Raw genomic sequence first — 23122 nt, 5'->3', positions numbered from 1 at the left:
ATATCTACATAATCTTATATATATACATTCTCCTAGGTTTGCCAGAGCTCAGAGATGTCAGATAATTTATCATGTTACAAAGATAATTACCCAGAAGTATAGGTATAAGCCCTTGGAAGCAGCACAACATAATGGTTACACACTTAGACTTTGCAATTGGAATGATCTGATTGTGTGGCCTTGGGCAGATGACTTAGTTCTTCTAAGCCCCCATATTTTTATCTTCATAAGAGGCTCATTAAGATCGTAGGTTATTGTAACAATTACATGAGATAACAGATAAAAGTACTCAGTGCACTAGCTGGCATGGAGTAAGAATTTAATTAGGGTAATAGTATTAGAGATGGAGAGAATTAAGAGATGGTATTCCAAAAGAAGAAATGAGGTAGGTAAACCCAAAGAAATATCCAAGGAAATTGTAAGCACAGTGGAGTAAAGAATTGGAGAGTAGCAGGAGATGAATTGTCATAAGGTAGGTTGTGACCAGATACTAGAGGAATCTAAACATAAGGCCAAAAGATTGAATTTGGTGCTAAAAACAATGAGAAGCTATTGAGAAAGAAATATATGAGATTATTTAGTTTACACCAGGCTTAGACCTGGCTATAAGAAACTGCCATAAGTTATGCTTATTTGGAGCAACAAACTAAGCTTTTCCAAATGTGGATAATTGCGAGGGTATAGATCAGCATAACCAATTAAGCCCTTTTCAAGAAAAGAAAGCCCTTAATTAAAATAGTGTCTATAAATACTGGTTAATAACAAAGTATAAGCCTTTGATTAACAATTTTGATAGCAGAATGTAGTATGGACGTTTAAATAAATACCAACACCTAAGTGTATATTTAGTATCTTTTCTTTGTCAATACTGTGTTACCATCATTACTTAATCTAACGGGTATATTCACTTTCCCAATCTAAGCACAACATTTCAGGTTCTCTTATTTTTTCTAGTGGGATCACAGTTTAGGGAAGAATTCCTTTTTCTTAGGTTTATGCAATTAATATGCAGAGAAATTACAAAATACCCCAAAGCAAGACTTAATATTGTATCTCCAGCTCCTAGCATGAAACTTTACCCAGTACAAATGCTCAGAAAATATTTGTAAATATTTGTTAAGGGAAAGAAGGCAGGAAGGAAGGAAGAAAGAGAAGGAAGGAAACATTGTTACTGTCCCATAGAGGTCCATTTGTCACAGATGTTGCCTCTCCAAAGGGCTGTCTCTTATTTTCCTCAATATTTAACATTTTTTAAAGAGAACTGCTTATAAATGGAGATAAGCACTGGTTTTGTGACAGGTTAATGCAGGAAAAGTGATATTTCCAAAAATGAAATATAGAATTGACTGATAATAGAGAGACCAAAGCCTGGAAGACCACTGAAAAGATGTTTAGCATTATACAGCTTCACTGAGATGCACCTTTAAGCCAAGGTGGTAGCAGTGAGAAGGGAAAAAAAGCAGATTCTCAGGCCATCATGAAGAAAGACTCATTGAACATCATGAATATTTGGCTGTAAGGGTGGAAGGAAGTGAAAAATTCGGAGATATCAAATATGACTAAAACCAGTCTCCGAAATAGAGAAGAACAGAAATATGATGACAGACTAGAAAATCAAGAGTAGAGTTGGATCTGGAACTTTAGAAGGTCCAGAATGCAATTTCACACAGGTGAAAGAAAGAGCCAGCACGGCAATCCCCCTGGCTTTTACATGAGTTGATATGGGCTCTGCCACTGACTAGCTACAAGATTGTAGGGGACACCCGTAATCTGCTGGGTGTAAACTCCTCATCTGTAGAATGCTACGTGGGTTAACTGGTCCCTATAGTCCTTTTAACTCAGAATTTCTAATTTTGTTAATTTGACTCTTAGGCAGACAGACCAGAGGCAGAGAGTGAAAGACAGAGAATGGATGGGGCATCAGGAATCATGAAAAGAGCAGCAGAAGACAATGAAAAAGATACATGCATGACTTAGGGCCCTACGGTTCAATAAATGTCTTTTGACTAATGAGTAAGATTAGAAATATAAAGTGCTCCCAAGAACAAGGGAAGAGTGGGTTCTAGAAAAAAATGCTGCTGCCAACAGCATTAAATGCCACAGTGAGTAAAAGAGAATAAAACCCAACAAGGGCTTCTGGATTTGGTGTGTAGGATACCAGTGACCTTAAGAAGGTACTGGGGGGGGGGGGCGCCTGGGTGGCTCAGTCGGTTAGGCGTCCGACTTCAGCTCAGGTCATGATCTTGCAGTCCGTGAGTTTGAGCCCCACATCGGGCTCTGTGCTGACAGCTCAGAGCCTGGAGCCTGTTTTGGATTCTGTCTCCCTCTCTCTCTGACCCTCCCCCATTCATGCTCTGTCTCTCTCTGTCTCAAAAATAAATAAATGTTAAAAAAAATTAAAAAAAAAGAAGGTACTGGGACCAGGGACAGATTTTGACATGAATTCTAACAGCCGTGGTTAAAGAAGGATACCAGAAGGGTCCAATTTGACTGTGGAGGGAGGACAAAGCTAAAGTATCACAATTTCAGATCTCAGATATACTACAAAGCTTTAGTAATCAAAACAGTACTGTGCTGGCACAGAAATAGACACATAGATCAATGGAATAGGATAGTGAGTCCAGAAATAAACCCATGCTTATGTAATCAATTAATCTATCACAAAAAAGACAAGAATATACAATCAGAAAAAGACAGTCTCTTCAACAAATGGTGTTGAGAAAACTGGACAGCTACATGCAAAATAATGAAACTAAACCATTTTCTTACACAATACACAAAAATAAACTCAAAATGGTTAAAATCCTAAATATGGGATCTGAACCCATAAAAATACTAGAAGAGAATACAGGTAATAATTTCTCTGACATCAGTTGTGGCAGCATTTTTCCAAATATGTCTCCTCAGGCAAGGGAAACAAAGGATAAAATAAACTATTGGCACTACATAAAAATAAAGATAGCCTACTGAATGGGATAAGATAAATATTAAATAAATAAATATTCATTTTTTTTCAGAGTTTAGCTCTTCTTCTCCCTTTATATTCTCTTTACATTTTGCCCACATCAGATAATTTTAATTCCAGTAAAACAAGACATCACTTTCTATATCTGAGGCCCATGCCTTGGATAGCCTAAGTATTTATATTATAAATTCTCAAAACTTCATATTTTCCAAATATTTCAGCATTCCCACCCTTCCAAGTTACACCAGTGTGTACACCCTTCCATCAGGTACACCAGTGTGATAAGTAAGGTTGGTCCCTGCCTGCCACAAGCTCCCTCTTGCCCTTCCCTCTCCGTGACCTAGTGACACTCAAACACACAAAAGGAATCCCCTCATATCTTCTGTTTGTATATTCCACTCTGGCCTCCCTGACAATAAAGGCACTTGCGCCATACTATTACTTGCTATTTACCCAAGGAAAACAAAAAACACTAATTTGAGAAGAAATATGCACCCCTATTTTTATTGAAGCATTATTTACAATAGCTAAGATAAAGAAGCAACATAAGTGTCCATTGGTAGATGAATGGATAAAGAAGACATGATACAGACACACACACACACACACACACACACACACACACACACACACACTGGAACATTATTCAGCCATATTAAAGGATGAGATCTTGCCGTTTGTGGCAACAAGGATGGACCTAGTGGGTATCGTGCTATGTGAAATAAGTGAGACTGAGAAAGACAAACACCATATGACTTCACTCATATGTGGAATCTAAAAACAAAACAAATGAATAAATAAAAAGCAGAATCAGACCTATAAGTACAAAGAAACCGATCACTGCCTGAGGGAAGGAGGTGGGGAGATGGTTAAAATGGGTGAAAGGGAGTGTCAGATACAGACTTCTAGTTATGGAATGAAAGAGTCATAATAATAAATAAAAGGTACAGCACAGGGAATATAGTCAATGGTATTGCAGTGACATTGTATGGTGACAGATGGTCGCTATACTTGGGGTGAGCATAGCATAACATGTAGAGATGTTGAATCACTATGTTGTAAACCTGAAACTAATGTAACATTGTGTGTCAACTAAACCCAAAAAAATTAAAAAAAAACTGCTCTAAAAAAGAATGCCTACTAAAGATAGATAATAATCTTCATTCTCACGGTAGAAACAATCCGGTTAACAAAATAAAAATTACAAATCAAAAGTGGTAAAGAGCCTGCCTTCTGAAGCTGCATGGTACACGCAGTGGAAAAACTGCTTTAAAACCTGCATAGACACGTGGAAAAGATTGGATACTTTTACCTTCATCACCATTATTTTATTTGAGAAGTGAAAATTGCTATACATGGAAATCTTAAGGAAAAAAGTGTTGTAATCCATCTGTTCAGCCTGCGAAGTACACTTATCACTGAATAGGGTTTAAATTGAGGATATAAGAAAAAGTGGCAGAAGGATTGATAAATGGAAAGGGAGAAATTGAGAATGTTCAAACTGAAAGAAACATAGTGGAAGATAATTTGATATTGAAGGGAAACAAACAAACAAGGGGCCAGGAAGCAGGAGAAAGGAGGGAAAGAAATATAATCTTTTCTCAGCTGAAGACTTTTTACATGAATTGCATAGAATGTTTTGGTCAGCATTATGAAGAACTTAGGGAAGCAGGAGGTAATTTAACAAAAGTTTTTGTTCTCAGGTGGTCACATTGTATGCTAATAAACAAGGACTGGGTGTGATGCAGATATCCAGAGGAGAATTAGTCAGGAACATTACACTTCAGCTTTGGGTGATTCCCCTAGACAAATCAGGCCAGCTGTCTCACTTCTCATCCCAAATCTAATCACTTGCACATTTAAATCTGACTTGAGGAATGGTTCCACAGCGTATTATTAAATATACAGGAAAAGGATTTTACTGCTACATAATAAGGAATACACTTATTCTAAACCTGTTCTACAAATTGAAGCAAGAGGGAGGGTGGGAGAGGTTAAGGTAAAGAGGTTGTCTTCAATTTAGTTTTCAACAATGTGTAACAAAAAGAGTTGTATAATTATTTCAATTACACAATGCAATTATTTAAACTGCATTCTTCTAGAGTAGTTTGAGTTTCTCTAATATAGATTAGATTTCCCTGTAATATAGAGAAAGAGGAAGGAAGAGTCAGAGATGCTGCTAGTGCTTTGTAAACAGATTCCATTCTGGTGTCGGGGCAAGTCGGCTTTCTTATAGTAAACTTCAGCTTTATTAGCATATTGCTCTTTATTGTCTTAAAGCCTATGGTTTCTCTAGATTTACACATCATTGTAGTAGGTATGTGATGTTAAAAACATTGCAGGACCTGGATATTAACGTGCAGATTCCAGCCCTGAACTTAACTTTTTTTTTTTTTTTTACAAAATTGTGATTCCAACACAGACTCTGTCAAAGATATGCCTGCCATCTAGCCTGATAAAACAGCACAGACCAATTGCATGTTCCAAAACTTAAATGCAATAAAAGCAAATGATGCATACCCACCCTGTGGGGCCTCTGTACTTCCCAGACTCCGAAATACACTGAGGGAAATGTGCAAACACCAAGCCTGGTCTGAGATTTACCCTGACATGACTCTTGCCTGGAAAAGAAAAAAAAATATTTTTCCTTTTCGGCATTTCTGAGATTGGAAGTATTAGCAAACTTATAATTTTGTTTATTCACTGGCTGAACTCTAGTATTATCTAGATTGCAAAGAAAGCATCCAGACAACTGCCTTCTTCCTGCTTGCCTCACCCCCTGAATGCAACTTTCCCTCTCTCTCTAGCAGTCCCAAATGGACATTATTTAGCTAAGCTGTTTGAAATCCCCTCTGCTGAAGGATTTCTTTTATGTGGGAATCTTGGCTTCAATTTTCTTTGCCTTTCTCAACTCAAGGGCCCAGTGGATGATCAGCTCCAAATTCTCTTTTGCTGAAATTCCAGGATAGAGGAATAAAGACAAATGTACTTCTTCATACTCAGGATGGTGCTCCCACGCCTCAGTTTCAATCCTGTTATACTTTCGGTTTTCCCACTTCCCATCTGAAACCTCCTCCTAGCCATCAGATTGTCTGCAGTGTTTTCCCTACTTCTACACGTTCAATTTACCATTCCGACTGGTCATACTCTCCCCTGGGATGTTCCTTCTCTAACTGGTTAAAAAGTGACCCTTGATTCCATCCATGTAAACATATGCTACTTGGCTCATGGTGTCTGCTCAGTAAGTGTTTGATAGATGAATAAACTCAAGAGACCCTCAAGTTATCCACCAACATTTCTGCTCCCAAAGAATGGGGACAAGAGTGGAGACTTCCCCAAGTAGATTCTCTGTTTCGTGGACTAGCTGAGGTCCACGTTTTTTCTTCTTTCGACCTTCCCTCTGAACCCTGTTTTGTTGATAGGCATCTCAAGCCAAAGAGGGTCAGGCGGGGCATTTATAGGAGTGATGAGTGTCAGCAACATTAGTATGTGATTTGTGGGTGAATTTTCAGTATGTGTATGAAAACAAAGATAAGTGAATTTTCTAGACCACCTGCCTTCATGGCTTGCTCACTGTTCTGCTCCACTATATTAACAGAAAAATCAAGACTTTGGGGTTGTCCTTATTTATTTAATTTTTTAGTAGATATCTATATTTTTATGTAATTTTATACACACAGAAATTTATTTCTGTTTATATCTCTCTCACTGTCTCAAAGTCCTTTATGTAGGCAAATACCGATATGATCTGCAAGCTTACAACTTATGGAATCTCTATATTGAGTTGGTAGGAATACTTGTTGATTGCTACAGGGTGACTGGGCACTCTTTCTCTAAGCTGTCAGTATGTGCACTTATATGCACAGGGAATGCCCTCCCCTATTTGCCTTCAAATTATTCTTTGTCTCATTTGTGCATATTTTGGCTCTCCAACTATATTTTCTTAAGGGCAAGGATTATGTCTTAAAACAGTATTCTTTTACATCAACATTGAGCAAAATCTGGTCTTTATAGTTAGGTGTCTAAAAATGCTACTGAGATGAGTCCTGGTTAAACATTTTTTACAAAGTGCATTAATAAAATACCTCTCTTTTTGTAGGTCCTGCAGAATTTGCCTGAGCTAATGAAGAAGTGGCACTGTTTTGAGAGCTTCACAGTATCAGTATGTAAACAGACCTTGAGTTCTAGGCCTGGTTTCCTTGCTGATCAGTTCTAAATATTATTATTTACTATAGGTGTTGATGTTTTGACTGGTTTAAGTTTTTCTTTAAAAAAAAGATACACAAGTTTGGAGAATTGTTATCTGTTCCCTTGTTTGTTTGTAGAGGGGAAAAGGTCTATTTACTTCATTCCTTCTACAGAACAAAATATTTTATATTTAATATGATACTTTTTGAAGCAATAAAAGGCTTCTTATTCATCTTTGTCCCTTTTTCCTTCATGCCATGGTATACCCAGTTCATAGTAACCATTCAATAACTGCTGAAATGCTTTTTATTATTAATAATTACATAAGGCCTTTAAAAGCATATGAAAATGGGAAACCACAAAGTCAAAAATGGATGAAATTGGTCACATAAAATTTTACATGGGTAAGAAAACACAATAAACAAATTCAAAAAAGGAAATATAAATCTCAAATATATTCAAGATACATGACAAAGGGCTAGTGTTCATAAATGTAAAAAAGCTCTCAGGTGTCAAATATAAAAAATGAGCAGGCCAATAAGAATATGGGAAAAAGTGTTACAAGTAAATGCCAATGACCAGGAGCATGTAAAATTATTTCTTCACTAATAATTACATAAAACAAATTAAGTAACCTCCCACTTTTCACTCATCAGGTCTTCAAATAATCAAATAATTGATATTATACATTTTTGGTAAAGGTAAGGGAAAAAGATACCCTTATTTGTTGTGGGTAAGAATAAAAATGGTGAAAAAAAAACAACTTAGGTACTATCTTTTAAAATTTAACGGCTAAGCGCTATCACAATAGCCAAATTATGGAAAGATCCCAAATGTCCATCAATTGATGAATGGATAAAGAAGATGTGGTTTATATATACAATGCAATACTACTTGGCAATAAGAAAGAATGAAATTCTGCCATTTGCAGCAACGTGGATGAACTGGAGGGTTTTATGCTAAGTGAAATAAATCAGTCAGAGAAAGACAGAGATCATATGTTTTCACTCATACGTAGAATAGGAGAAACTTAACAGAAGACCAGGGGGAAGGGAAGGGAAAAAATAGTTTCAAATAGAGTGGGAGGTAAACCATAAGAGACTTTTAAATACAGAGAACATACTGAGTGAGTGTTGATGTGGGGGGTTGGCGGGGGAGAGGGGAAAATGTGTGATGGGCATTGAGGAGGGCTTGTTGGGATGAGCACTGGGTGTTGTATGTAAGCGATGAATCATGGGAATCTACTCCCGAAGCCAAGAGCACACTGTATACACTGTATGTTAGCTAACGACGATAAATTATATTTAAAAAAATAAAATAAAATTTAACTGCTAAAAGTTTTTACCCATAAATTCTAGTAATAGGATTTTATTCCAGAAACACACTAGCAATAAATATGTAAGAGCATAGATGAAATAATGTTTATTGCATTCTTTGAATAGTGATATCCTGTAAGCAGATATCTATCTAAACGAGTTTGGAAAAATAAATATAAAAGAATGAGTTAGACCTATGTTCATGTCTGGCTACAGAAAAAGTGTCAAAGTTATTTTAAGTATAAAAGCAAGTTATGATAGCATATTTAGTATGATCTTACTTTATAAAATTGAAGTATATGTTAAATATCTTGGAATATTCATTCCAACAACATGAGGACTGATCTAGATAGACCTCTTTCCACCTATAAACACACTTTAGAAATAAAAGTTTAAGATATGTAACAAAAGTTGTAAATACCTTATTAAACATAAAACAAAGAAAAGAAAGTCCTTAAGAACCAGAGCAAACAGGGAACTTAAATCCAGGTGTTCTGGTCATGAGAGACTGTGCAACCAATGGGGTGTTGTAGTAGATGTTGGGAGTTTCCTACCACATACTTTGGGCCTTTTAGGGTGCTCCTGCTGATTTGCAATGGCCAGGATCCACATCTCTGTAACTGGGAGCTTTCTTTCCCCACAACTCTGGAAAGTTGCTCTGACTGCATGTGGCATGTTGGAAATGCCAGAGAATAATACTTCCTCCCTCCCCAGCCTTAGTAACCCTCAACCAATGATTCCCCAGATATGGTTTACACAACCCTTTGTGGTAGGTTAATTATGAGGCATGTGTTTGCACCGTTTCCCAGAATTCCCCACTTTAATTGTGCATTGACATAGCTGGCTTACATACACACTTTCTAGTGGTTTCCTTCACCTCTCTTCCACTCACTTCCCCTCTGTCTTACTAGGCTGCTGAGTAGCCCCCCACCTCAAAGTCTATATGCTCTTGAATTTTTGTCTTAAGATTGGCTTTTGGGGGAACCAAAAGTAAGAAAGATGTTAATAACTCGTAAGTATAGGACTGAGATTTTAGTGTTCATTCAAAGACCAAAGTGAAGAAAACTGGAACCAAGAAGTTTCATTAACATAATCCTGGGTTGTCCCTCAAGGAAAGGAGAAATACAGGTCTTTGCTCATCATTCCAGGGAAATGGCAAGCCAGTCTTTTTGTGCTATACAGAGAAAAAAAAAAAAAAAAAACAACTCACATGAGAAATTGAGAACCAAGACCTGAGTCTGGCTTTTAAATGGCATTGGAATGTAAAGTGTAAAAAATAAATGTATGAACTGGTTCTAAAATGGCAAAATTCCTGGGATATTATTTGGAAGAAAACACAAAACATCTAAGACATGAAAAAATGTAAATCCTTGCTGAAAGTAAGCTAAACAATTTTAAAGATACAATTAATAAAAGCAAATTCATCAAGTGCCAGTAGACAGGAGAATTCGAACACAGGCTAATAACACAATATGAAGGAATCCACAAAACAGGTAGGCTAAACATCATTGGAAATAAATAAAAGGCTCAAAGGTATAAGGAAGCAATAGGAAACTGACATAGGAATGGGCAATTTCTTACAAGAACAAATCTATCTTCTAGAAATTAGACTAAGAAAAAAGATTAATTGAAGATGAAAACAAATATGGATCGAAGCCTCTCAGACATAGCTCAAGAGATTACAGAACTGGAAGAGAGACCCTAAGGAAAACTTTCACAATGAAGTATAGTGAAATAAAGATACAGTAAACACAAAAGAGTGTTTAAGAAAAATGGATCATGGAAGGAGAATGCCAACCACATACACAGAACAGATGTTCAAGAAAGTGAGAAAAGGTATTAGATGCAGTTTTCAAAGAAAGTGTGGCTGAAATTTTGCCAGATCTGATGAAATGTGTGAAGCATAAAAGAAATATGAGAGAATAAGCAAGATAAATAAAGGTAAATCTAGATATTTCAGTGAGTCTGCAAAACACGAGAGAGTGGCAATCCTTAGCTATCAAGAGAGGACCTGCTGGAAGAGGCCCACTGTGGGCCCCAAATGCTACACATTCAAGGTCTATACCAGTGTTCACATGGAGGCCACTCTTTTCAGAATGCTCCCAGTCAATGCTGGGTATGGTGCGGGTACTAGAGCCCCTTCTGGCCCAAAGCCAAACGTTTCTAACAGGCAGTTGTGCTTGGGAGATCCCCGTGAGCCTGAATGAGGCTCTCAGAGCTGCCCTGCAGGTTGAAACTTCTACACCAGACCCCTTTCCTCATCTCTCCACTCTCAGAGTCAGACCTGCTACTGCAGGCTGAAGACCTCCACCTATTCCTGATCCCCTCTGTGAAGGATACTCCACAGGCCATTTCCCCCAAGAAATCCTTTGTATTTCTAGCGTTGTGTCAGGTTGTGCTTTGCAGAGTTGAACAGAGAGAAAACCTTAAAAACAACCAGAAAAGACAGTGTGCCATAAAGCAACAATTAGACTCACAGAAAAAATTTTATCAGCAGCAATAGAGACTGAAATGCAAGTAAATACTATCCTCAAAGTGTTGCAAGTAAATGAAAGAAACTTAGAGAATTCTAGATCCTGTCAAATCATCATTCAAGAGTGAGGGCTAAAAACGATATTTTCCAATCTAAACATGGAAAGGATTCATTACTTACAGAGCCTCAAGGAAAGAATGTGGACCTAAGAAGAAAGAATGAGATGTAGGAAATAATGTTAAGCAATGTTGGGAACCATAGGTAAATTTAAAGAAGTATTTACCATAAAAATTTTGGTTCAGGGTTTAAAAATAACGTAGAGTTCAAATAGAGAGGATAACAACATGGTTCAGAGACAGGATCTGATTTAAGATGATTTAAGTAAGTTCCTTATATTATTCTGGGGTGTAATGGAGATACTGAATACATATACACTTATTTATATCTTAACACTAACATGAATGCTAAAAATTTAAAGCTGATCACTGAAACCATAAAAAGAAAGTGAAATGCCACATCACCAAACCAATGGAGAGAAAATGAATTTAAAAACTCAAATCCATCCAATAGAAAGCAGAAAAAGAGTAAATAAGAAATAACAGGAAAAAAAGCATGATGAATAGGAAACCAAAGTTAAAACTGACAGTTAGAAGAAAGTTTCTGATACAATTAAAAAAAATGAAATCCAGGTCTGTTATCTAAAAAGACACACCAAGAATATGCACTTGCAGAAATGTTGCAAGTAGGAAGATGAAAAAAAAAAGGTATGTCAGGAAAATAACAACTAAGAGAGAACTGGAATAGCAGTTTCTATATTAAAAGATTATTGAAAGATTATTAATATTTTAATATTAGATGGAATAGACTACATAGCAGAAATAAAAGTAACAGTTACCAGGAAGATAATCATTCTTAATTTGCATTCACTTACCAGACTGACCTCGAGGTGTAAAAAGCAAAAACTGACAGTATTACAAGGAGAAATTCACAAATCCATAATCACAGCAGGAGATTTTGACATGCTTATTGCACCATTGACCCAGCAGTCAAAAAGCTAGTAAGAGGATAGATGACTTTGAGAACACAGCTAAGCTTGAGCTAATGACTATATATATAAACCTTGTTTCCAACAATTACAGAAAATACCTTCTTTTCTTTCTCATGTGGATTTTTTTTTCAAAAATTAGTGACTTAAACTATAAAGCAAGTCTCAAAAATATTTAAGAACATTTTACGTAAGCAGCATTTCCTGAACACAATGCCTCAAATTTAGAAATCAGTAACAAAAGAGACAGTAATCTTTCCACGCCCCCACACTTGGAAATTTATTTATTTATTTTTATTTATTTACTTTTTTTAATTTTATTTTTTTAATTTTTTTTTCAACGTTTATTTATTTTTGGGACAGAGAGAGACAGAGCATGAACGGGGGAGGGGCAGAGAGAGAGGGAGACACAGAATCGGAAACAGGCTCCAGGTTCTGAGCCATCAGCCCAGAGGCTGACGCGGGGCTCAAACTCACGGACCGCGAGATCGTGACCTGGCTGAAGTCGGACGCTTAACCGACTGCGCCACCCAGGCGCCCCCACACTTGGAAATTTAAAATAACCACTTCTAACTAATTATTGAATAGAAAAAAAATCACAGAATTTACAAAATATTTACAAATGAGCCACAATGAATATTACATATTTTAAAAATTATGATATTCAGCTAAAAATGTACTGAGAGGGAAATTTACAATGTGAAATGCATAAATTAGAAAGAAAGATTAAAATTCAGCAATAGAGTAAACCAAAAGTCAGTAGAAGAAAAAAACATTGGATTAAGAGGAAAAATTAATGAGATAGATAAAAGAGGTAATAGAGAGGCTCCATACATCAGGCACACTTCCACCTCGGGGCATTTGCACTTGCTCTGCCCTCTGCCTGGGACAATTTTTCTCCAGGTATCTGCATGATTTACTCCCTCAGTTCCCCAGATCTTTTCTACAAAGTTACCTGCTCAGTGAAGCTTCCCAAGCACTCTTTTTAAAATTTCATGCCCTGCTCCCCAACATTCCCTAACCATCTTTCTTGCTTTTTTTTTTTTTCATATAGCAATTATCACTATTATTTTTTTTTTTATTTTTTTAATCTTTATTTTTGACAGAGAGTGACAGAGTACAGATCGGGGAAGGAACAGATACCCTCCAGAGACACAGAATTCGAAGCAGTCTCCAGGTTCTGAGTTGTCAGCAAAAAGCCTGATGTGGGGCTCGAACCCATGAACCACTAGTTCATGACCTGAGCCTAAGTTGGAAGCCCAACCAACTAAGCCACCCAGGCACCCTGTCACTATTATCTTTTATACATGCATTTAACTCACTGTGTCCCCTCCCAGTATCTGTTTTGCTCCCTGCTGAATCTGCAGGCACTTGCTTGGAACAGTGTCTAATTTAGCAGTTTTCAATTATTATCTGTTGAATGAATGATTTTACAGCTATTGAGGTAGTGAGTACGCAGATGTCTGTCATAACATTTTCCATAGTTTTCTGTACATTCGAAATATTTGCAATTAAAAATGCAGGCTTTTTAAATTAAAAAAAAATCTCTCTATGAATATAAGCCAAAGTATTAACAATGATTATCAATATTTATGTTTTGTTTTTTCAGTTACTTACAACACATTTCTATTGTATTTATAATCACAACAAAGATAAAAATAATGTCCATCATAATAAATCATATACACCTATTTCATATATTTAGTAAATTCTATTACTGTTTTAAAGCATCTACTCTTTTCCAGAAGTAGCGAAATTCCCGGAACTATATCATTCTATATTAAAGATCTATATAAAAAAAATCATTAAATAATCCTTCAAAAACAGTTTAGGAAAAAAAAAAAACCTCCATAATAAATATACTTACAAGACAATGCATTCTTTCAGTGGAAAAATTATAAAGAATATTCGTGGACTCATATGTCTAGTTTAAAAACCTGGATGGGGTGCCTGGGTGGCATAGGGTCCGACTTTGGCTCAGGTCATGATCTCACAGTTTGTGAGTTCCAGCCCTGTGCTGACAGCTCAGAGCCTGGAGCCTGCTCAGGATTCTGTGTCTCCCTCTCTCTCTGGCCCTCCGCTCACACTTGGTCTCTTTCTCTCTCAAAAATAAGTAATCATTACAATATTTTTTTAAAAAACCTGGAGACAAAGGGACACTTGATAATGCATATAGGGAAGACATATTTGCTCCCATTCTTAGATATTTTCGTGTATAGTGTCATTTTGTGCCTGTGGATGGTTTAGGAATTCAGAAGTGTTTTCTGATGGGGGAGATTTACAAGCTTGTGGTAAAGAAGAGTGAAGGAAGTTAAGTAATAGTTGCCACTTATTGATATATCACTAGGTCAGATTTTCTTTCAGTTCTGGCCCTCCATTTTCCATTAAGTATAATAAAAAGATACCTTCACTTTAGGGAGTGATTGTGTACATGGATAGTTACCAGAGTGATTTTTTTCATACTTGTAAAATTAATCGATTAATATAAGAGTAATTATAGAATATTGATTGAAATAAATAAGACACATTAGACAATACACCAAGACACAAAAACTGTTCTGTTGCATAGAACCCTTTCTCTTTGTAGAATAAAATATAAACTGAGAAAATCCTCACCAAGTCCAGGATATTGGCAATCTGCTGGTGTTCAAAATGGTTTTCGAAACATAATGTAAGTGAAACATAATGTAAGTAAAACATAATGTAAGTAATGTAATGTTCATGTGGATATGAACAAATGAGAAACAGAGCACATTCACTCAATAGTGACATGCTATTGGGAAGTCATTGATAAAATTATGAAAACGTAAACAGGCATTCTTCCTGGCTTAGTACATGAAGCAGCACTAAATCAGTGAATAATGATTTGTAATGGAATTCTAGATCACCTTTTGGAGGTAAATTATAAAGATGTTACTGATTATATTTACATAAGATAAAATTTGGTAAAGCAACTGAACTCTTCTCTGCAAATGCTCAGGCTTTTAAGAAAGCTGGAATTAGATCATTTTTGACAACTCACTAAAGCATCTGTTAGGAAAAATTGGAGGAGCTCAAGATGTGGCCTAATCACAATGTTATTATGAACAGAAAATATTCTGAATTGTTTGAATCACTTTTCTTTCAAATTTCAGTTTTGTTATTATTGCTCCACATGATTAAAATCCAGCCATTCATAGTCTCCTAAGAATCATTTTTAAAAACTAAAATTGAAGAGCAATAATGATGGGATGATGGGTGGCTCAGTCAGTCAGTTAAGCGTCCAACTCTTGGTTTCGGCTCAGGCCATGATCTCACGGTTTCATGGGCTCGAGCCACACATCAGGCTCTGTGCAGACAGTGTGGAGCCTCCTTGGGATTCTCTCTCTCCCTCTCTCTATCCCTCCCCCACTTACACTTTCTATTTCAAAATAAGTAATTTTTTAAAAAATTATCTAAAAAGAGCAATAATGATGAACAGCAGTTATTAGTTACCTGGATCTTTCCACCATCCATACTGCTACAGTGAATACATATTTTACAGCTATATCTCAACATATTTTATACACACACACACACACATATATATATATATATATATATATATATATATATATATATAATCAATCTATTCTTACAATAACACTGTGAGGGACAATTATAACCAATATAAAATGAACATAAACTGAGCTGCAGAACAGTTATTGACTTCTTTGGGTTCATAACAGAGGTGAATGTCAAAGCCAAGACTAGATTTCAAGTTTCCCATCTTTCCCATGAATTCTTTTCCTCAATTCATATGCCTAAGTTTATACAATCGCTGGCTAGCTTATACGTTAATGACCATGGCCACAGGAGTACCTTTCTCTGACCCCAGCTATCCCTACCCAAAAGGAAGCTCTTATCCTTGCTCTGCTAGCTTCAATAAGAGAATACAATGTGTTCCTGGTATCTTATGAGTATTTCCATAAACCCTGTGCCATGTGTTGTTTTAGGGTCTATGGATTGTTTGCACTTGGATTTCATTTCTTTGTGGGTTACACAGGCTTTGGTGAGCTGACTGGAAATCAAAGTGTCATAAATAATACAGTGTCTATGGAATGATTCTTTTCCAGCTCTAAACTTTTGTATCAAAACAAAAATCTTTGTAAATTGTATCTTTATAAATTGGAGATGCCCACACTTTTGTGCAAAGAAAACTGAAGAAAACTGAGCTCGTGTAAAGCAACTGAGCTCTCATTAGGGGCCACATTGAAGTATGACTGTGCTAGAAAAACCATCTACAAGTAAACATGGAACAGCATATTTATACCACGGTTTCTTTGTGCTGTTCTCAAGTACGTATGGAAAATTCCTGTCGTCAGGGTCCAAGCCGGAAGCCTCAGCCCCTTGCCACCAGAAATGTATAAAGAGGCTTTCATGTCTATAGAGTCTTCTGAAGCATGAGCTCTGGCAAGGCTCCAATAATATAGGCAGCACCCTGTAAAAACCAGATGTGCATGTATTTGAATCATTTCCTGGCTCCTCCTCCTCTCCTGACCCCTGGATGCTGGTGGAAGGTTTAGTCCTCCACCCTCTTCCTATTTACTTTGTCTTTCTAGGTGATCTCATCTGGTACCAAGACTTTAAATAGCGTATGCATTGATAAATCTAACTTTGGTTCTGATCTTGTTCCTGAACACTGCATCTCATACTGAATGTGTCCTAAACGGAATTTCTAAAGTCCTTCTGCCTCCTGCTTGTCCAACCTCATCTTTCCTCCATCATCCCTATCTTATCAATGGTACCTGCAGAGATGTGAGCCAAACATCCAGCATTCATCAGTTGTTCTCAAATTTATTTTATTTAACTGACATGTACACAATATACAGTTCTATTGAACTCACTTCTAAGTGTATACACACACACACACACACACACACACACACACACACACAATTTGGATATTAATCCTATACCACAGGCACAATTAGCAACCTTCGTCAACTTGTCCGAGGCTATTCGTCCACGGTTACAAATCTCATGGGAGGCTGAGCCAGAATATGAGCCCCGGGAGTCCGGCTCCAGAACCTGGAATCATAAGCTCTGTGTCTTGCTCTCTCCTTCATATTCAATCCACCATCCAGTCCCATCTATTCTACTGTCAGATACTCAACATCTGAACACTGATCACAACACTCCACCGTCTCTGATGCAGTCCAAGCCACCCTCACCTCCCGACTGGCCTGCCGTAGCCAGCAGCTGCCCACGACAGCTGCTGTATCCTGGGCTGAACAATCCACGTTCCACCCAGGAACATTAATCAGTTGGTGACTCTTCCCTGTCTGATTGGTTTCAGTGGTTTCCATTCACAGTGAGAGAGTAAGATTCAAACCATGCCCTGTGAAGGTGCACACGGCCTGGGCCTTGCCTACTTAGGCCCACTCATCTCCATCCTTCTCACCATTTCATTTGCTCCAGTAGCACTGGCCCTTTGTGTCTTGACACCAGTGAAACTTGCTCCCTTCTCAGGGCTTTGCTCTCCCTCTTTCCTCTGCCTGCATCATTCTTCTTCAGGGCTTTCCATGGCTGTATCTTTCTCATCACTTCAGTTGTAGAGAAAACCCCACTGACCTCCCAACATGCATCCACAGCTCTGTGGACAGCAGCTAACGCACTACCTTACTTTATTTTCTTCAAGGCATTTAGCCATCTCTGAATGATAAGTCTTATCAAGTCTTACCTACTTGTTTATGTGCTGCCTGCCAATCTTCCTCACTGGAACGCAAGCTCCATGGGGATGGGACTTTGTCTTTTCTACATTCATATCCCCAGTCCCTACATCACATTGAGTCCCCAAGTACCTGATAATTGGGTGAATGAATCCTGCATCTGTTGTTTAAAAGCAGTGATCTTAGGGTCACCTGGGTGGCTCAGTCGGTTAAGTGTCCATCCAACTTTGGCTCAGGTCTTGGTCTCACCGTCTGTGCGTTCAAGCCCCGCATCAGGCTCTGTGCTGACAGTTCAGAGCCTGGAGCCTGCTTAGGATTCTGTGTCTCCCTCTCTCTCTGCCCCTCCCCTGCTCATGCTCTGTCTCTCTCTCAAAATAATAAATAAACATTAAAAAAAAAACTAAAAGCAGTGACGTTAGACAAAATTTTAATTAACGAGAGTTTGTGTTTGCTCCTCAAAAGGGGACAATTACACCTATCTATTGGAGATTTTTCTGAGGATATCTGAGAGCTCTAATCAGAAATTAGAATTTTTCTCAATAGTGCTTATGAATTTGATATACTAAAAATTTGGACTGATTAATAGTTTGTCACATGTACAAATATTTAGAAGCTTTCACATCAATGAGAAGAGGTCTCTATGTGTTCCTGTTCTATGACAAGAGCCCAGGACAACGAATCCTCAGCTATGTGGAACTTGAAACTTGCTTTAGCCATATGGAAAAAATTCTCCCAGCCTGAAACTCTAATTAAAGAAAAATAAAAAGCTATGATATCAAACCTTTTTGGAGATAGATGACATAATTTTAGGCCCATTTCACAGTTAGAAAATAATTGAACCCATCTTGCTTAATCAAGAGTGCATGAATAATCTAAATGTGGGTCAAAATTACCAGGTTTGTCAAGTTTTGTAAAATTTAAATTAGCACATTAACTAGTTTAAGTATTTAATTATGGATTCCTTTTTGTACTTCTTGAAGGAAGAAACACTGAATACTTGTTGTATTAAGTATGGAACAAACAACTCATGTACCTTTTCAAAAGAATTTGAGGCAGTGGCAATTAAAAACTGCATAACTGCTATTTAGTTGCTCAAGAGTTTATAAAAACTCTTTGCTATTACAATGTGCTAAAGCTAAAAATGTCTTTTTAGTTTAAAAACTCATGGAGAAACACATAAAACTTAGTTCTTTTGCTTAAATATTCAGTCAATTTCCTTTATTTTTTATTACTTGTGAGGTATGATATTATCCATTGAAAATAGTAACATTCCATAAAACTTAACTTTTATTAGTGTTTTTAGTTTAATATGTTTTAATATATACTTAGCAATATATTTGGAAATTACTGAACATTGATTCTTTTTAGATTGCAATTTTTTCATTTCTATTTTGACAAGAAAATATACAATGTATGGAAACTAGAAATATATGTTTGTTTAAAAATATCAGGGTCCCTGGGTGGCTTAGTCTGTTGAGCATTCAACTCTTGATTTTGGCTCACGTCATGATGTCACAGGCCATGGGTTCGAGTCCACAATGGGCTCTGCACTGACAGCATGGAGCCTGCTTGGGATTCTCTCTCTCCCTCTCTCTCTCTGCCCCTTCCCCACTTAAGTGCTTTTTTTCTTAACTTTTTAATATTTCTCTTGTAAAAATACATATTTTCACGCTGTTTGAAAATGCTCATAAATAATCAGCGATTAGACTCTAGGGTAAGTATTTAGTATAGTTTGCATTTATTAGCTTTGACTTCAAGCTCACCAGTGCTCCAAAGATACTCCAGCCTTGGAAAACCTGCATAGAGTAGAACTAGGACCTCAGCACCCAAGAAAAGCCAATCAACTGCCAGAAGCAATAGATAAACACAGAACACCAAAAATCTGGTTTTACATAACTAAACCAGAACTTAATTATAGTGTAGCTAAACTTATTCCCAGGAATGTTTTGTTTGCAACTATTTTAAATATTAATTTGCTTATTCCACAGGACAAGCTAGTGTGCTGAAAATAAAAATTTTTTAGTGTTTATAGCACATATGGAGTACCATTTTCATTCAGTGACATTAGATTTGCTTGTATGAAACTACACACTGTAAAACAATTTGGAAAATGAAGGAAGTTGCTAACAGCTTGTTGTAGCTAATTTATATCAGCTACTATATAAAACATTAGCTTCCAGGCAAAAAACCATAAATCAAGAATTAAATAACACCTTTCTGTAAATATCTGTAATTGGAAATGTGAGGTGCAAATGAAAATCTATTACAAATAGTTCTTTGACCCAAGATCTCATTAGAATATTAACAATCTCCAAAATAACCGTGTTTGTTAAAGTGCTACTAGCAAATCATAATTATATAATAAGGTGATTACACTGTTGAAATTATTATTTCTGAGTTTTTAACTTTTGCATAATGGTTATAATGGCCAATGGCCAGTGCAATATGGAAAGTGAACACATACTAATTTTTATCTACTTAGTTTATGACTTTGATAATACAACTTGTCATTTTTAAATTTATTTCAAATATAAGAGAAAAGAATAAAATGAAAAAATTTGACAATTTACTTCTGGTGCATATAATGCCATATAAATTATCCTTAATACTTTCTTCCCTTTCTCTCTTTTCTTAGCCAGTAGACAACAATGAAAGGTAAATAAACAAACAAAAAAAGATAGTTCCACAGTACTTATTTTATGCCATCCACTGTTTTGACCACATCATATATATTCATTTGAGATTAAAACAATCAAGTTTATTACCGACACTGGTAACATGACAGAAACAAATGTAAATCTTATCTGGAGAAAGAATATCACACTAGACCTCAAGTTATCCCCATATATTTTATATACAATGTCCAGTACTCCACCAAAAATAACCAGGCATATGAAAGGTAAGACAATTTGATACAACCAAGAGCACTAGCAGATATTAAGTATAGTCACCCAAAAGATATAAATCAAGAGTTACAAAGACTTTAAAATACTATGTATAATATACACTCAAGGATATGAAAAACAAGATTGAGAATTTTGAAAGAGATGTAGAAACTACAGAAAAATGCTAGAAATTCTAGAACTGAAAAATATCATAACAGAAGTTGTCAACTCATTTAATGGATTCAGTGAGTGATCAGATACAGCTAAAGAAAGAATTAGGAAAATAAAATACTGGTCAAAAGAAAATGTCCACAATGAAGATCAAAGAAACCAAAGGTAAACAATGGAGGTAGAAATGTTCAAAGATTAGGTGTATATGCAATAGGAGTCCCATTAAAAATAGTGAGAAAGAGTGGGGCAAAATAACTATTAAAAGAAAATATTAATGGTAACTTTCCAAAATTGTTGAAAGATATCAAGATGCACATTTAAGAAATCATACAAGTCTTCATAAGAATAAATGCAAAGAGAACCACAACTAAGCAATAATAGGAAAACTACTGGAGATTGAAGGTATAAAGAATTACAAATAGTCAAAAATTTTTTTGTAAAAAGGAGAAATTGCTTTTAAATACTGTTTTCGGACATCAACAGAAACAGTAAAAATTATAAGACAATATAATAATGTCTTGAAGTGGAGAAAGAAAATTACCAATATAGAATTTTGTTCCTAGGAACCATGCACATTTAAAAAGGGCAAAATAAAGTCATTTCAGACAAAAAAAACCCCACCTGAACCAAATCACCACTGGACTAAAAGAAATCCTATTATGTAATGTCAGAGACATGGGAAGTAATGAAGAGTATATATGATTGTATAAAAACATAGTTACATTCATTATTGTTGGACTTAAATTATATAAAACTGAATACCTGAAAACAGCATATAATTCAGGAAAGGTGCAAAAGTAGTTAAAACATTCCTTCTAAGGTTCTCAAATTTCCCGTATGGTGATAACAGTACTAATAATTAGCATTATACTTTGATTAGGTCAAAGATGCATCCTGTAACCTCAATAGTAACCAGTAAAACATTGTGAAAAAGTGTAAAAATAACAAGCTAATGGGAAAGGAGCAATGCGATGACAAATATACTCAACACAAATGATGGCTAGCAAAGAGAAAGAAAGAAATATAAAACAGGAAATAAAAATATGGAGTGTGCATAGTAAGTCAGCACTTAAACTCAAATATATCACTCTTACATTAGATATAAAAGGACTAAGTACTCCTCTGAAAAGACAAATATAATCAGACTGAATAATAAAACAATATTTCCATCTACTGTAAAGAGATAAATCTAAATCATAAACACAGAAAATTAAAAACCGAATGAATGGAAAATAAGCCTGTACATAAAAAGGATTAATAGAGAAAAAAAAAAAGGGATGTTTTATTATGAGAAAACTTTCATTTCACCAGGAAGACGTAACAGTTCTAAATTTGTCTAGCTTAAGGATTTCTCACCCTGTTTTTCCATTATCATGGATATGGTATCATTAGATATCCTTAAGGAGCCTTTTTAGTTTTTCTTTCCCCTAATTACCTCCCCTCCTGAAATTTTAATACCATTTACACTGTATATCTGTGTACTCTTTTTGGAGGGCTATAAACCTTGTGATAAGAACTAATTATCACCCCCACTGTGAAGGTATGATCTAATAGCACACCATTAAAATATTAGTGTATTAGTTTAACTTATATAAAAATGATGATATTCAACTATTTTGATCCATAAAAATGGCTATTTCACATTGTTAACACAATATATAAAGTAAAAGATGGCAGGATGAAAAGGAAAAATAGACAAATCCACAATTACCTTGGAGTCATTAACTTATCTTTTTCAGTAATTAGAAGCAGAAAAAAGTCAGTAAAAGTATAGATCTGAATAACATGATTACCCAATTTTCTAACTGGCACTGTATCTACCAACCACAGAATATACATTCATTGCAAGTGCATGTGAAATATAGATAAAAGTTTACCATGTAGTGGGTCACACATACAAGCTGCAACAAATTTCAAAGACTTAAATAATATGCAGTATGATTTACGATCACAGTAGAATTATACTAAGAAACAATCACAAAAAGATAACTAAAAAGTCCCAATATGTTTTAAAATTAATAAAGGCATTTTAAAATAATTTATAGGTCCCAAAAGAAATTACAATTGAAATTACTTTGAGCTAACTGATACTAGAAACACTAAATATTGGGATGCAGCCCCAACTATTAGAGGAAAAATGTATTGCTTTAAATGTATATATTCAAAAAGAAGAAAGACTGTAAAGTAATGAGACAAAAAAAAAAAAATTGAAAAAATAGAAAAAAAAACCTCAGCAAATAAACCTAAAGAAAGAGACGGAAGGGAATAATAAAGAACTGAAATTAAAAAATAGACATCAAACATACATAAAGATTTAAAAAAGCAGAATTTATTGGTGCGCCTGGGTGGCTCAGTCGGTTAAGCATCTGACTTCAGCTCAGGTCATGAT

The 23122-nt window shown here is 35.8% G+C and overlaps 1 protein-coding gene across 3 annotated transcripts in view; it reads right to left on the bottom strand.

The window, feature by feature from the left end:
* The window catches only part of PDE7B (phosphodiesterase 7B), a 591837-nt gene that overhangs the window by 288067 nt on the left and 280648 nt on the right, over positions 1-23122 (bottom strand). Inside the window, exon 2 of one of the 3 annotated variants that reach the window (XM_086707938.1) lies at positions 5490-5586. The exons of the other annotated variants lie outside the window; for them this stretch is intronic. The gene's annotated coding sequence lies outside the window, so the exon portion shown is untranslated. The remainder of the gene's footprint in view (positions 1-5489; positions 5587-23122) is intronic. 3 annotated transcript variants of the gene reach the window in all.

Source organism: Puma concolor, chromosome B2, assembly GCF_028749965.1.
Source record: "Puma concolor isolate L17-30 chromosome B2, mPumCon1.1.hap2, whole genome shotgun sequence".
Classification (NCBI taxonomy): Eukaryota; Metazoa; Chordata; class Mammalia; order Carnivora; family Felidae; genus Puma; species Puma concolor.
This window is presented reverse-complemented; position numbering and strand designations above follow the sequence as displayed.